Genomic DNA, 16,055 nt, shown 5'->3' with positions numbered 1-16,055 from the left:
GAAAGCTCTTTGTCTGGAAAAATGCATAAAGTCATGCATTTTTGTATGCAATTACAGGGACATCCCAGCTGCCTTGAAGTGCAACTATAGACAACACCAAGTATATATGCCCAGGTTAAACGACCCCATTTTGGACTTAAAATCTGAAATTACCCAAGTACTTAATTCCCTGTCACGATACTGTTTCAAAATAAGGTGGCGTACAATAAAAATAAAAATGGGTATTATAAATTTTAATAAAGAAACCACCTTTATTTCAGGAACATATAAGATATGGGAAGCCTTAAAAGGTCTGAACATATTATCAAAGAACACATCAACTAGGTAGTAGACAACTACCTTGTTGTTTCTAGTATTTGTGACAGCAAATCCCAAAAGATATGTTAATAAACAGTCTCATGTAACACTATAAACACAAGAGTGAGATTATTTTAGGAGAAATATTCCCACACAGTGGTATAATCAGTCTCCAGACATTAATTAGATAGCTTTTAAGAAGCTAAGAGATTTGGGGGTGCCTGAGTGGTTCAGTCGTTAAGCGTTTGCCTTCAGCTCAGGTCATGATCCCGGGGTTCTGGGATGGAGCCCCAGCATCAGGCTCCCTGCTCAGCGGGAAGCCTGCTTCTCCCTCTCTCATTCCCCTTGCTTGGGTTCCCTCTCTCGCTGTGTTTCTCTCCATCAAATAAATAAAATCTTAAAAAAAAAAAAAAGTTAAGAGATTCTGAGAGTTTTAACAGTATTCTTAAATTTTCTCTTGTGTTAAATCTCATCTCATACACTTCATGCCCCAAAATAACCTCATCAAGAACAATGACCCCCCAAAACAAAATCTATCATCTCCATCAATTTAATTGGAGGCAGCTCTTTCTGGGCCTGTCATGGAACATACCACACTCAGTGAGCTGAGCGACTGGCTGGGTAACAAAGGTTCTTTTAAGGTCTCCCCTACATTCTAGGGGCTTCACACCCTCAGTAAGTTAAATTAAATCATAAAAATATTAATTCACTACTGAAAAAAGCAATCAGCACTTAGGGAAAATACATTTTTAAATAATAGGGTGTCAGATAAAGTTCCAGATTGGTCTCACATTACTGTACATTTAGCATTTTCTTATCATTTCAAATGCAAGTTAAAGTTTAAACAGAATTTACAAAAAAAATAAAATAAAATAAAATAACCTAAATTAACCAATCTTGTGAGTTGCTAAAATGCTTACTCTAGTTAATGTGAAGCTTACTTTGGGATTCTAAAAAAAAAAAAAAAAAAAAAAATGTATAGTTCATAAACATTGAACTAACACAAGACAAATAGTGTAGGAGATAGATATAGATACGTTCTATTAATTTTGATGCTCTATTTTTGTGGCTAGAATAACTTAACTAATGAGTGTATTATAAAATTCCTGCCTGAGAAAGCATTGTTTAGGACATCGAATCGTCATTGTGACTCAGCACCTTGAATAAAGCAAAGTTCTGTGTTCTTCCTACTCTGTATTATTCTGTGTACTCTATTGGCAGTCCACAGAATAGAACCGAATCATTTCAGTGGACTTCAAAATTCTAGAGTCACTGAACACTCCCTTATAGTTCAAGTTAGATGCTTTGTGATATAATATACATGTTTTGTGATATAATCTACATTTCTTTGTTAGCAGTGGCTTGAAGGATTAGAATAAATAGCACTAGAGCAAGCTTTAATAAAATGTAATTACATTTGGGCCTTAATAAATGATATTGAGTATGAAGAGTACTATTACTCTTCTTCACAACTCAGGAGACAAATAAGTGAAAGTTCTTATCCCAAGAAGAATTATCTCATAAGCCCTACTTGAAATTATAAATGATTTGAGAAAGCTTAGCTTATAGGAAACTGTGGTTGGCCAAATTAAAAGGAGTTAATAAAGTCAAGCCACCATCAGCTTTGAAATTAGATTGGCCTAGTTCTGGCTGTCTGTGCCACTTGCTAAAGAACCTCAGAGAAGTCTCTTAAGTAATTATATCCCAGTTTTCTTATCAGCAAAATAGATATTGTAATACCATAGGGACTTCACATGAGGATTAAATGGAATAGCTAGCCCATAATAGCCATTCAGTAAAAGACAGTAGCAAAAATGAAGTTGATAGGTACCTATTACATAGGTAATATGCTAGCAGAATATACCAGTCTCTTATTTGCATAATTTGAGTATGCATGAATTTCAGTTACCACTGTTTAGCTAAATATAAATAACACAGTCCTCCCAACAACATGGTTTAAATTTTAGTTACCATGGTATACTAACTGCAGTTGTAAAAAGTATAAGGCTTGCTGCTATGTCTTTGGTCTAAAAATCACTACATAGGGAATAGATGTACACCATAATTATTAACCAATCACATCCCTTCTTTCAGATCATGTTAGTGATTGGTCACTGCCCCTCTGGATGCAGTTCACACAAAGACAGCGAAGCGTGTTGTTGCACCGCCTCCTCGTGATAAACATACATAATATTATGTAGAAATTAATAATCAAAAAAGGGAATTGATACACAAAGACAAAAGTGAAGCCAAGAAACAAAAATTTATCAAGAGTAAAATATCAATAAGAAGTAAATGGAGTTAGAGCTCATCCTGGGAATGTTGATTTCTTGCCATTTGAGACTCCAGGTAGGAAGATGAGGAACCTAGAGAGGGTGAACTTCTCAACGTAAATGAGAAAAGTGGGTGTAAAAAAAGAATGAAAATGTCTCAGAGGAAGTGACACTGGCCAAAAACAACAACAACAATCCTTCACATTAAAAGAATTCATGGGGATATTTCACAATATTGAAAAAAACAAAAGATAATAAAATCTTGGAAGCTGATCCAAACATTCAAAGGACAATTTGCCAAGGCATAGATGGGATGCAGGTTTCATGTTGTTAAGTTATTTAATAAGAAAAAAAGGGTAAGAACTACTCCTTATAAGTTTTTAACAAATACTCTGTCAATGTTTCTAATGTTTTAAAATACACTGTACTAAATACTAGTTTCACTATTTTCTTTTCCCCTATAAATTAATAATAGACTATAAGAAAGTTTTTAATGAGATTTTTTTTTGAGAGAAAGAGCACAAGCAGGGAGGAGCAGCAGAGGGAGAGGGAAAAGATACTCCCCAGTGAGCAGGGAGCCTGACATGGGGCTCACAGTGGGGCTGGATCTCAGGACCCCAGGATCATACTGAGCCAAAGGCAGACACTTCCACTCAGGCGGCCCTATAACAACTAATTGTTATGGCTCACAGAAAAACAGTCATTTTTTTCTTAGTAAGATTTGTTTGCATGGTTTCAACACACACAGTCATTTTTGTGACTCTGGGCTCTATGCACAGTGAGGACTATCTGTATCTACTTTAAAGGGAAACTGCTATGTATGTCTGCCCTCCTCTGTACCTCTCACTTAAGTACCCTTAGTAAGGTCAAACCTTACTTCCTGAGTTTGAGGGTATCTCCTCCCTTTAGCCTGTATTGGAATGGATTGTGTAGGAGGTCAAAGTGCAAGACTATAAGGTCTCCTAAGAATTGCTGATGAACTTATTTTGGAAACAAGTAGTCTATTCTCGAGGTATGTATTCCACATTCTCCACTTTCATTCCCCTAAATATGCAGTGCCTAATAACTAAAAAACATATTTCTAAAAACTAAAATAACTTGGTATTAGAATAGGCACCTTATAATTTGTACAATTATCCTTTAAAATTTAAGAACAATGATAGAAAAAAATGTAGTGAATCTAAATAAATCTCCCTGCCTGTGCAAAATTATCCTGTTCAATAGACTTTGTAATACTTCATCTGGGCTAGTTTTAAATGTCCCCAGGGATTATATTAGAAATACTGTATAGAATAACTCAATTCCCTAAGCTCGCTAACTATAATGAGTTGTAATAAGGGTGGAGTGGCAGCCAGAATAATATTTCCATTAATTTTTGTCAATTTAAGTAAATCATATAGTGGTATTTCCTTTTGTGCAGATTTTTAAGAAATCATTTTATTTATTGGTCTCACATGTTATGGAAAATTCAGAAAAAAAATAAAAAAAGAATCTATTTTCTTGCCCTAAATGGCAGTCAGCAGTATCTGCAATTATTATAAATGACATTCATTCTAAATTACAGGCAGGTAAGAGTTTTGTCAAACATTTGCAGAAAAAAATGGACCAATAAAAAGCTATATTTTAAAAAGTCTCTGTCTTAATCTATTGTAGAATAGTGTCATTTCCCAAGATGCTGAATTTTAAGAAAAGCAAGAAAACCTTGAGGGAAGACATAGACCAACACTGTTCTCCTCTCACATACTAAACATAAGAAAGGTTTCACTTCACAATTTCCTTGAATTGAGTGAAGAGAGAAGTGGTTTTCAAAGCCACCTTTAATTTCAGTTCACTTCTCAAGACAAATCTTTTCTAAGGCTGAGCTGCAAATCAGAGACAGTAATAGGTATTTTTAGGGTTACTGTTATCATTAAAGAAGAAAATGTGTGAGAGCATTCTAGTGCAACTTCTAGTAAGGACTACTGAGTCAGACTAGCTTTGGAGTAAAACTTATTTAAGTCTGGTTCTGCAGCTTAGCTCTTACCTATGATCCATGTGTTGCACTGTCCCCTAGCAGTAGACTGATTTGAGGTCACCTTATCCAAAACTCACAGCTCTGGGATTTAGGCAAACTACTTAACATCTCTGTAACTTGGTTTTTCCGTATGTAAAATGCAGATAACAATAGCACTTAACATAACTTTTTCACGAAGAACTAAGTGAGATAATATATGTAAAGCACTTAGAGCGATGCTTGGCATAAAATAAGAGCATCTGTTCATATAACAAATAAAAAATTGTACATTTACTATAAATAAGGAATTCGTCTGAGAACTGGAGATAAAGCAGTGCATAAAACAAAACCAGCCCCCTCAAGTAGCTCGCTGTGGAAAAAGGGACAGGTCAAATTTTTTTACATCACATAGAAAATAATTAAATTAGATGACAACTAGTGCTTTGAACGTAAAGGAGGTTAGTAGGGGATAAAGTGTAATTAGAGTGTATGTGCACAATTTTTAATACAGTGCGCAGAGAGGCTGTGTCCCTGGGTGACGTCAGAGCAGTGTTGAAGGAACTGAGAGAACAGCCCATTGGCCAATGTGTGGGGAGAGGGGCCCATGCAGAAGGAGCAGCAGAGGCAAAGGCATTAGGTTGGAAGCTGTTCGGGGAAGAGCGGAGAGGCCAGGGTAGCTGGAGTACAGGGAGCAAGGGTAACAATGACAGGGGAGGACATGGGGAGTTAGAGAGAAGGGGACTGGGGTAAATTGGAAGGGGAGGTGAATCACGAGAGACTATGGACTCTGAAAAACAATCTGAGGGATTTGAAGTGGCGGGGGGGGGGGCGGGGGTGGGAGGTCGGGGTGCCAGGTGGTGGGTATTATAGAAGGCACGGATTGCATGGAACACTGGGTGTGGTGAAAAAATAATGATACTGTTATGCTGAAAATAAATAAATGGGAAAAAAAAAAAAAAAGAATGACAGGGGATAAAGTACCAGAGAAAACAGGGTACTCTGTCCCGAGAGAAATATGGCTGGATTACTAGGCAGTATGAAGAGCCCCCTTCTTTTGAATGAAAGAGAGACCAGCGAACGTGAGTATGGGTTTTTTGCAGTCACATTCATCTGCTTCTAGTACTATTTTATCCATCCCTTTAGGCATCATCTTTTCTCTGCTCTTCTCTTCTTCCTCAACATCCTCCGCTTCCTTGTGCTCCTCTGGTCATTCTTCCCACCCAACTCCTCCCCTCCTTGCCCCCACCCCATTTCCTCTTCCTCCTGCTTTTCCTCATCCTTTTCTTTTTCTTTTTTTAACCTTCCTCCTGATTCTTCTTAGTAGTACTAGAGATATTTACCACATACTGTGAAATAACGTATGTTTCTGACTCCGGTGTCTTCGCCAGCAATATGGTGGCTTATTACACTTATTACACTTATTACAGGGATTATTGACAAAACATCTGTCAAAAGATAAGCTGAAGAACATTAAAAATTTTAAGAGTTTATTAGAGCAAACATCAACAAATCAGGCCGTGCCAGGTTAGTTAGCAGCATTCCACCAACCAGGCTCAGAAGAGACTTTAATAGAGAAAATGCAGAAGCAAAGCAAGGAAATTACTGACTGGCTACAGCTTAAAGCAGAGGTGGCTCTTTGTGACTGGTTGTCCTTAGGTTTCCATTTAGAACCCAGAGGCATTTACAAGCTTAGATTTGAGGTTTGCTTCCATAGGCCGTACCTCAGTCTAACTGCCTCCTTGTTTAATTAATTTAACATACGAAAGTACATACCAAAATACCTGACATACAATCAGCTCTTGGTAAATAATGGTTGATTATATCCACATATGTCCTAAATAAGTTAATAGTTGAATCTGAAATTGTGTGAAGTTTAGAAATGTGACTGTTTGAGGGCCTGGGACAGAGTTTTTCCCTGAACCACCAAGAAACAAGCTTTACACAATGTTCTCAATGGCAATACTCTCTTTACTAGTAGCTTTTTAATTATACAGCACATCTTTTTTAGTTCTTATCCTGTTTAACTCATTTAATTCTAAGTGCAACTTTATGAGATCTATCTTTCATTAGCACCCTAATTTTACAAACAAGGATTTGAGACACAGAGAGATTAAGAAAGTGCCAACGTGACACAGGTATTAAGTGACGAGTGAGGGTGTGAACTAAGAAAGTCTTCTCTTCCTTCTATTCTTTAACCTGCTTTCTAGGCTTTGATGAAATTCTCAGTTTAAGGCTCTGAAGAGAAATACACCCAATGACACAAATCATCTTAAGAAAACAGGATGATAATGGTTGGCCTAATAGGAGAGGAACATTTAAAGTTGAAGAGAAAGAAAATTTTGACATCAAAACACCCCAAAATAGGGCTATTTTTCTCTAATTCAGAATGATAATAGATAATGTGGCTGATAAAAAAAAAAATGCCAGCAAATCTAATATTTGCAAGAGCCGGGGTGTAGTATTTCAACTATCATAATCTCTGCCCTCTACCTCCATGGAAAAGAACAGCTTCTATTTATTTTTCTTCATCTTGGCTTATTTCTTTTTCATTTGTATTTCTCTGTAATGACTATAGACATTCATTTTGTAATATGCTTGTTAACTATCCATTTTTTCTTTTCCTTTTCTTGCTTATTTATATTCTTTGTCCATTTTCCCACTGAGCTTCTTATATTTTCTTTTTGACATTTCTCTTTAATGAATTTCTCTTTAATGAAGTCTACATTTACAAATATATACACAAGCAATAATTGTATACAATGTATCAGTCAGTATACATACAAAGAGATGTATAAAATCTATCACAGTTATATTATCAGAGCTGAAGGATAAATGATAACCAAATACTATCTCTATTTGACACAGGGAATCCAGTATCAGAGATTAAGTGATTTGTATAAGACTACAAAGTACCACCAGATGGTAATAAAATCAGGACTGGACCCCAGATACCCTAATTCCAAATTCAGTACTTCAGTAATTCATCCTTCTCCCAAAAGAGGCCGTTACTCAAGTTTGTGACTAAATATGTGTGTATCTGTATGAGACCTCTGCCATAAAATTAATAGTGTTAGTTTTATCTAAAATATAATTATCTTTCTAAGTATCAAGGAACATATTTGACTTGGCTACTAATAAAACAAGATGACAAAAAGTGTTCTGACTTTTTTATCAAAGTGTCGGTAAGTGGATAACTTTACTAAAGAAAGAAAAGCATATTTCTCCACGGTCAATTCAAGTGCCAAAAAAAAACAGCACAGAGAATACTGGTTCTTACATATTTGAGAAGTAGCTTAAATCTTTTTTCAAAGGAATATTATAGGTAATTGGATGGTATCTCATTAATAATGAAATGCATCAGTAGGCAAAATTTTATAATTAAACTGAAATGTGCATTACTGAAACACAGGATCCTTTAATTAAAAGTCCAAACCATTATAATTTTAACTTTACTTACTTAAAAAAAATAAAGGCTGAAGCTTATTGACAAGAATTTCTTAATCAACTTAATAATACATAAATTCAAGTTATGTATACTGCATATGTACCTCGCACATCTCTCAAAAGTGTTTCTTGAATGTTATAGAGAGATATGATACATCAAACACATTCCTCTGAGAATCAGAATTTTAATTAGAACTTTAGGAAATCTGTTACTTTTTACATGTGAGTCTCAAGAAAGAAGTTTATTATTTTGTTCAGGTAAAAACTTTTCTTTTTTAATGCCATAACCATAATGAGATTTATAGGAATGGGTGTTTCATGATCATACCTTAAGTTGGTTCCTTTTTTCTTTTTTTTTCTTTTAAGATTTATTTATGTGAGAGAGAGAGGGAGAGAACTTGGTTGGGAGGGGCAGAGGCAGAGACAGAAAATTCCAAGCAGACTCCATGCCAAGTATGGAGCCCAATGCAGGGCCCAATCCGAGGACTCTGAGAACATGACCTGAGCTGAAACTAAGAGTCAGACATTCAACCCACTACACCACCCAGGTACCCCAAGTCCCTTTTTTTTTTTTTTAATAAAGACTTTATTTATTTATTTGAGAAAGAGTGGGAGAAAGAGAGAGAGAGAGAGAGCATGTGTACACTAGAGAGCATGAGCAAGGCAGAGAGAAAGGGAAAAGCAGACTCCTCACCACGCAGGGAGGCCAATGCGGGGCTCAATTCGAGGACCCCGGGCTCATGACCTGAGCCAAAGGCATACTGTTAACTGACTACAAATGCTTAACCAACTGAGCTACCCAGATGCCCCCAAGTTGGTCACTTTTTAGTGATAATGCATTATTCATCAATAATAGGCCATGAAAAAGTATCTGTCTCTTTATTTAGAGTTTTCAAAGCTAGAATCAGGCTGTCAAATCTGTACCATCTTGCTATTATTTGCTATTCTGGCTAATTCCTACAAAAGTCATCCAATGTGGGCTTTGATTACTGTGAATTCCTACATACAACAGGCAAAAGACAGTTCCTCACTCTATAAAACAAGAATTTGTTCATAGTCCAAATTGCTTATTGAAGAAAGATCCTAAACAGAACCCGAATAATTGTATCCATCATGTTTATAACATTGAACCATGATTTAAATTAATCACTGATCTTTAGTGTTTTAGAAAAGTTAATATGATGATCCTTTTTTGCACATTCAAAACTATGCCTGCAAGTCTTAGTTTAAACTGGAGGTATGTGAAATTCTATAATTTAGTTGCACAGTTTTATCTGACTTCAATCATTCAGTTCCATTGAGAACACACTATGTACTGAGCACTCTACTAAATTTAGAAAGAGTCCCTTTTGATATCCTTTTGTTTTTAAATAATAAGTAATAATTTTGGGGACTTCACCCTGAAGCATGCGGTCTTGCTTGGTGAGCTCAGACTAGAGGGTCTATCATCTATTTTTTGTGAAAGCAAGCCTCACCTAAAGTACCAACAGCCAGAATACAGCACATTTTAACTCTGGATACTATTGATCTTTAAGCTCCGACCACTTTCTGATCTGATAGGTAGAATGTAGAGTTTCAGGACAGAAGTAATAATTACAGTTTGATTAGTTGGGAGCACTATATATCCCAGTGCATTATTTGGGTTGAGTTTCAATCAGTGACTAAAAGAAAATATCAAGGTCCTTGATGAGAGGGGAAAATGGTTATTATCAGAGACCCAACTAAATAGACTGTATGAGTGAACACAAGTGCCATTAAGGTTTTATCTTCAGGATACCAAAACACTTAGACATTCATACTAAGATTTAATCAAGAATAACAATAGTGGGTGCCTGGGCGGCTCAGTGGGTTAAAGTCTCTGCCTTCGGCTCAGGTCATGATCCCAGGGTCCTGGGATCCAGTCCTGCATTGGGCTCTCTGCTCGGCAGGGAGCCTGCCTCCCCCTCTCTCTCAGCCTGCCTCTCTGCCTACTTGTGATTTCTGTCTGTCAAATAAATAAATAAAATCCTAAAAAAAAAAAATAACAATAGCTTGGAAGGCATGAAAATTCTTAGCAGCATATCTCAAGGTTTTAATAAGAGTACTTAACAAATTCTAAGTAAACCAGATGGTAGAATAAGAAAGTCAAAAAAGAAAAAAACTATAAAGATAATAACATTTATTAAATACTCAGATTTCAGTGGAAGAACTGAAAATGAAAAGTTTCTTTTGGCCATCTCGAGGAACTTTAACTTCAACATGACATAAAGTGAATTCATCAACACTTTTTTTTCCATATTGAAAATTAATACATTGTTAATATTTACTAGTTTGTACCATGATCCATACAGTCTCTCAAGCCATAAATCTAGGAGCCATCCATGACACCTCCATTTCAGCCCCAAATCCCAACCATGCCCAAACCTTGATTCTAATTCTCAACTATCTGTCCTTCATCTTCATTTCCATTGTCATCACCCTATCCAAGTTACCAAATCTCTCTTTTAAAATTTACATAACTACACTAAAGCCTGGTTAATCATTTTAAAATTCATATTTTAAATTTTAAAATTTAAATCTGCTTAAAACCACTCAACAACTCCCTAACATAATGAGAATAATGACTCAAACCTGGACATGACCTCTTTTTTAATCATACTATCCCATCTTAACTATACTATCATTCTACCTAGGCTCTAGTTACACAAGTTTCTTGTAGTTTCTCTAAAATTTTGTATATATACACATGGTTTTTCTTAGAATTACATATGAAAATCCAAAAAAAAGGAAAATAATTCTCTATAAATAAGGAATTAGAGGAACAGAAAAATTATGTGATGATCACCCAATGGGATTACATAAAAAAAGAAAATATTATTTGCTTCAAGCAGTGAAGAAAAGCAATCAGGAGAGTAGTTAAATAAATTATGATATAACCAAAATGAATACCATGTGGTTAGAGAAGGAAAACTTTCCTTTTCTTCACTTCTAGTTTCTTTGGCTGGTCTAATAATTAAATTGACATAAAACAGATTAACAGGAGGAAAAATGTTAATCTTGTATATATGGGAACTGCAAAGATATGGGGATTAAAAGCAGGCAGCTTTTATACCTTTTAAATAAAGAAACAATAAACTTTGAAAGAACTGACAAGACAATTGGTGGGGCTTGAGGTAGTAAACTAGTAGTGAAGAGGAAACAAAGTTTGTTTAAAGAGACTTCTCAGCTCTACCTGCCCTATCTCTGATAATAAGGATGTCTCTTCCACCTGGTAGAGGGAGGTTAACTTTTACAGGGAAAGTTTATTTCCAGCTTTCAGGGGAATACAAGGGGGCCAGAGTGTCCTTCTTGCACTGGCTCTTTCTTAAGTAACTTTAATTCAAAATAATTAATACACCGAAATGGCATATTCTGTGGTGGTCTCTTCTGCTCACCGTCAGTGGCAATTAAAAATGATCCTGTATTGTAAGGTTTTTCTATTTTTTTTTAATTTTTTATTTTTTTTAAACATATATTTTTATCCCCAGGGGTACAGGTCTGTGAATCGCCAGGTTTACACACTTCACAGCACTCACCATAGCACATACCCTCCCCAATGTCCATAAGGTTTTTCTATTTTTAATTTGCATTTAATCACTCAAGGATTTTACTGAAATGCAGATTTTTGACTCAGAAGGACTGGGGACGTGCCTGAGATACTGTATTTCTAAGAAGAAACCAGGTGATGCCCATGCTGTTGGTCCATGGTCATACTTTCGGTAGCAAGACTATCGAACTATATGTAATATACAGAAATATGTTCATGATGTATTATTCAGTAAAAAAATAAGATTTCAACACATGTATAATAAGATCTCATTTTTGCCAAAATATAGCTTAATAGATAGTGATAAATAAAGACAGACACATGGTAAATGTTGTGTGTTTACCTTGGATAGAACAATGATGAGTAATTTCAAGTCTCCATTTTTTTTTATTTGTGTTTTCCATTTTGCAGTAACAAATTTTATTACTTTGGTAATAATAAATTAAAAAATACTTAAAGTGATGATAATAAGGAAAACTAAATACTTTGTTTGAAACAAAAATTCAGAATTTAATAAATATATGCACAGCCTCTATGTGCCAGGCTTGAACTAAAACCATAGACCAATGAAATGCAAAAAAAATTTCAGCAGGGCTATTTTGGGGGTTCTTAATCATTCTGTTTTTCACCATTCATTATGTTGTTTGTAGTAAGTATTAGTAATATAATGAAATATTTATTTAAATTATTCTTAATAATTACTCAACAAAAACCCCTTGGGGAGTAAGAACCTATTAGTTTGACTGATTATGTAGATGAGCCTATGAAAACGTAACATCAAATAGTTGAGACTCTTAACAGCATCTTTTTAAGTGACAGCTGTATAAAACCATGATAGCTATAAAGTTAAAAGACAGTAGTAGTGCCTTTTGGTAATCACTAATCTCAATGTGATTTATTTACCTTGTTTAACTTTGCAAAGTTTATTACAAAATAATTATTTTATACTGAACTCTGGTCATTCTCCAAAAATGTACAAAGAATAACATATTATCTTTGAGTAATAGATAAATTCTAGTGGAGATTACAAAAAAACAGAAACATAGTATAAGAAGTGATATAATAGAAACATGCACGAACTGTTACGGGTACACAGACAAAAGAGGGACTATTTTTGCATAAGGGACAGGAGTGTCAGTATCACAAAGAAGGTAATATTTGTGTTGAGCTTTGAAAAATAAGTAGACATTTTCCTGGTGTATAAAACAGAAAATGGCATTTCAGACAGAGAAAATAGTATATAATTAAGCGTGAAGTTATTCTGTACAGTAGGAATTTAGGTTGGATGGGTAGAAAAACAGGTAAACATTACAAATGGATTGAAAATATACTTCTACACATCATGCTAAATAATGGGACTTACATTGTAGATCATTGCCTATAAAGGCACTATGGATTTTTAAGCAAAGGAATGACAATTGCAGATTTTTGTTTCATGGGGTATTATTCTACAAGTAATACGAAACATAAATTCAAAATAGCAGAGAATATGACTTTCTGTATTTTCTATTAAAGAGGCCCTAAGAGGGATGTCTGGGTGGCTCAGTCAGTTAAGCATCTGCCTTCAGCGCAGGTCATGATCCCAGGGTCCTGGGATCAAGTCCTGCAGTCCTGCATCAGGCTCCCTGCTCAGCGGGGACCCTGCTTCTCCCTCTGCCTGCTTCACCCTCTGCCTGCTGCTCCCTCTGTTTGTGCAGTCTCACTCTCTTTCTCTCCAACAAACAAACAAAATTTTAAAAACAAATAAATAAAATAAAGAGGTCCTAAGAAACAATTAGCCATGGACAGAGAACATAACCCTTCGTTCTTGCACAACAAAGTGCCATTTGATTAGACTCATCTCAAATCTGGGAATAGTATCGCTGTATTGTTTTGTATTTCTTGGAGAGGAAAATTTTTACTCTATCCTTTAAGGTTCTTCTGGCTGGTCTAAAAATTAAATTGACGTGGCACAGATTAACAGGAGAGAATTAAATTTAATTATATACATAAAAGAATCCACATAAACATAAAAGATTCCAAAGACAGTGAGGAAAAATGAGATATATGTGCTATTCTAGACTAGCTAGAAGGAAGACAATTCACAGGAAGAGCAAAAAGAGTATGGGGTGCCTGGGTGGCTCAGTTGGTTAAGCAACTGCCTCGGCTCAGGTCATAATCCTGGAGTTCCAGGATAGAGTCCCACCCACACTGGGTTCCCTGCTCAGTGGGGAGTCTGCTTCTTCCTCTGACCCTCTCCCCTCTCATGCTCTCACTCACTCACTCTCTCAAATAAATGAAATCTTTAAAAAAAAAAAAAAAGAGTATATGTTTGGTAAACAAACACTTGCTGGGCCATGAAGAAATAATGAAACAGAAGACTGTGAACAGGTCTTGCTAGATTCCTCCCTTTCTACCTTGCCTACTTCATATTATACTATAGTTATCTGTGGTGAAATCTCCCTTCCAGGAACACATCCTCTATTAAATTCCTTTAGTTAGTTAGGGAAGGGAGGCAAAAAAGAAAAACTTTTTGAGTCTTCTCTTTCTTAAAAGTAATCAGCCTAGGGGCAACTGGATGACTCAGCTGGTTGTGTCCAACTCTTCATTTCAGCTAAGGTCATGATCTCAGGGACATGAGATGGAGCCTGAGAGATGGAGCCCTGTGTCAGCTCTGCACTCAGTGGGGAGTCTGCTTAGGATTCTCCCTTTCACTCTCCTTCTGCCCCCTCCCTGCTCACAGTCTCTCTCTCACACTCTCTCTCTAAAATAAATAAATCTTTAAATAATAATAGTAAGCAACCTAAAATAATATACATGCCAAAGGGACACATTTGGGGGTGGCAAATTGTTGCCCCCCTACACATTCGTATAGTTATCTTTTTCTGGAAATAAAATAGCTCAAAAATGTTTAGCTCACACAAAGGAATCAAGTCAGTTCATTTACTGAATATCTAACATGGGCTCAAGAACTATATCAGTTGTTGAATTGTTATATAAAATAATTAAACCTAAGATTATGATGGACATATCTCTTAGAATAGTTGGTAATAAGAGTTTTCAAATGTTTATGAGATTATAAAATTATTTGAAGTCTATCTATATTTGTTTCTCTACTTTATCAAGCTTTGGGGGTTGTTTTGTTTTGTTTTTCCAATATCGTTACTTATTTTTCTTGGTTAAGCATAGTGAGTAGCAATTACAGGACATTATCTTCTCAGACATTGAAGGAGCACTTCATACAGCAGCTGTATTTAAGAAATAAATATTGGTGGTAATTCTTAAACATAAGCAAAAAATACTCCCAAAAATACTTTTGACAATGTACTTGTCAATACTAGTGTAAAACAAAAAGCTTGTCTGAAGAGTGGCTAATCTAGACTGAGTTTAAATGGGGGACTTGCTTCAAGACATAGGTCTGTCTGGGCTTAGCTTTTTGCTATTGGATGGGTTCGGGTCTGTCCAAGCTTCTTTGACCAGAAGGCTAGCCTGGCAATGTTTTTCTCATGGCAAGAACAGATTATTAACAGATTAACAACAAATTGTGGCTAAGGTAGAAAGTCATGAAATTATAAAATCTAAAACATAAAAACCAATGTAAAAACATGAGAAATGTATGGGACCGATTAAATTCACAATGTGTAAAAATTAAAATAGTTGAGTTATACATTTAAAATTATAAGAATATTTAATTTAAAACTATCTTTAAATTATTGATTTATTTTTAAGTTTAACTTCAATTTTTTTTTCTTTTATCCCTCTGAAATTAGGATACACTTTTTTAAAAAATATGAATGGACTAGAGGTGATAAAGATTCTACAGTTTTTTTTAAGACAAATTTAAGGACTGTAGAGAAGAAACACGTAAGTGGAAGAACCAAAGATCTCCAGTGTCAAATACACTTCGAAATCCAGGGTGACCATCATAACATGAGGTAATAACACTATGCCAGTGCTGATTACATTTTTCACTTTCAGAAAACAAGGTTAGTGAAAGCATATAAACTATTCACTATAAATATTAGAGGCATGTATCTAAGATTTTACCTAATTTGAGAATTCATCAATGAAAAAGTACTCTGTAATGATTTATGATAGGACACATTTGATTGTGCCCAAGTTACTGACTTAAAGAAGAAAACTGCACTTATAAAATTATAGTCAGTCTTTGTTTTGCAAAGCACAGTGCTAACTGAAACATATTGCTGTATTGGAGGCATACTGGATCTGTGTCCTTGCTTTGCAGAGCTCAGTTACCAAGGATCTGTACAAAGTGAGGAGATGATTCCAATAAGTAAGGGTGTCAGTCAACATGGCACTGTGCAAAACAAAGACTGCCATTATGCAAATTATGCTACTGCAATCTTATGTTGATACACTTTAATTGTACTAAACAGAAATAATAAATAGTTTGAGTCTTTGGAATATTCTTTGGAAAAGGTGGCTTCAAAAGTAGGAGCCTCTGACAAAATTTGCTTTTAAAATAATGAGGCAAGTTTACAAA

Source organism: Mustela erminea, chromosome 16 (genome assembly GCF_009829155.1).
Source record: "Mustela erminea isolate mMusErm1 chromosome 16, mMusErm1.Pri, whole genome shotgun sequence".
NCBI lineage: Eukaryota > Metazoa > Chordata > Mammalia > Carnivora > Mustelidae > Mustela > Mustela erminea.
The sequence above is the reverse complement of the archived record's forward strand: the minus strand, read 5'-3'. Positions refer to the sequence as shown.